Genomic DNA, 1676 nt, shown 5'->3' with positions numbered 1-1676 from the left:
TTTTCAAAACCAGCAAGGGCCACGGGACGTGATGGAGCATGGTGGGGGGCGCGGGGAGGGAAGAGGGTAGTGCAGGGATCAGACTCAGGTGAGTGTAAGGTGATGACCCCGCTTCCCTATCACCAGGGCCTTCCTTTACATCTTCCCAGGTTATCCCTTTGTTTCGCCCTGCGTGCCGGGTGTCCTCTTGCACCCGGTGTGACATTATCACCAGCCTAGTATTTTTTTTTAATCAGGATTCTAATATGGATCTAGTTGCAGCTCTTGCGGAAGCAGAGTTCTCCTCTGGATCTCTTGGATCTGCAGTTACAAGTTGTGCAGCATCTTCAGCGGGCCTGCTATACTCGGCTCGCAGCCAGACTAAAACCAAAGCCCAAGGCTGCCAACCAAGACCGGGAGAAAGAACACAAGTGGACCTTATTTCAAGCTTCCTCCAAGCTCCTCCGGGATTGAGGATCAGCGGGTGGGGATTTTGTATCACTCCTGCAAAGAGATCCCCAGTCCTGGATTGTATTTATGACGACCCGGACAGTGTCCCTTGCAGAGTCCAAGTTGTCGACGGGAATAGCAAAAACGCCGCCACCGCCACCACCACCACCACGCCTCCCACCACCACCACCACCCACACACACACACCTTGGGTTTCAGTCACAGGGACGGAGCTTTTGCTGGGTTCAGTCACTGCAACTCAAGGTCAGGCATGATTCTTTTTTCCTCACGCCCCCATCATTGTGAGTGATTATACCTTCACCACTGCTCCAACGCTGAGCTTCAGATGGGAGAAGTGGTGGTGAAGGACAGGTGCTGATGTCACGATCACGTCACCGTAACGAGCGGAGCACAGCAGAGAAGTGGGGGCGTCATTTAATCCCGTCACACAAGGTACAGGGAAGTACCAAGCAAATGGCGAAAGGGAACGCAAGGGCACCCCTGTGTCTAGGGAAGGGGAACATGGTGACCCCTGACCAAACGTACTGCTGGTCTCCCTCACCACCCTAGATAGGTGGTGCATATATGCACCGAGTCATATACTTGACCCTAGGCATCCCTAGAGCTGGACCCTAAATAGGGAACGGAAGGAACGGACTCTTCATCAACCCCACTAAACATTAGAGAAGAGACAAGGGGGACATAGGAGAAAAGCATTAACTACTTCTCAGATGACACAGGTAGAAGTTCAGCAAAGCTTCAGCAATGATACCACAGAGGAGTACAAGCCACCTGCTTGCAACCAAGGCTAGAATTAACTGAATAATGTCACCAGCACCAGTCCAGGGAAGGAGTATATAAGCACTAATACTGATGATCAGCAGCTGGGTGGAGGGCGAGCTCCCGCTGAGTCCAAAAGTGAGAGATGAATCCAGCAGGAAAGCTCCTGTACCAATGAATACTAACAGCAGGAACAATGGAACATCCAGGAGCATTCTGCACAGCCAAACGCTGTGACCTATTTAAAGGGGTTAAATGTAAAGGGGTGTGAATGTCAAGGTTGGGAATTTTGGGAAAACCACAAATGGGGTTTTTCAGGTTCACAGAGACAGAGTTCAAATCCATCTGCGCAGATATAAATAAATCAAACAATGAAACGTGTTCATCGTTTTGATTATACAATACCACATTCGGCTTTGAACTTGAAGCAAGAAGAAGGAGTGAACATCCCACATTTCACATCCCAC

This window comes from Anomaloglossus baeobatrachus, chromosome 3 (genome assembly GCF_048569485.1).
Source record: "Anomaloglossus baeobatrachus isolate aAnoBae1 chromosome 3, aAnoBae1.hap1, whole genome shotgun sequence".
Classification (NCBI taxonomy): domain Eukaryota; kingdom Metazoa; phylum Chordata; class Amphibia; order Anura; family Aromobatidae; genus Anomaloglossus; species Anomaloglossus baeobatrachus.
Note: the sequence above shows the minus strand (reverse complement) of the source record.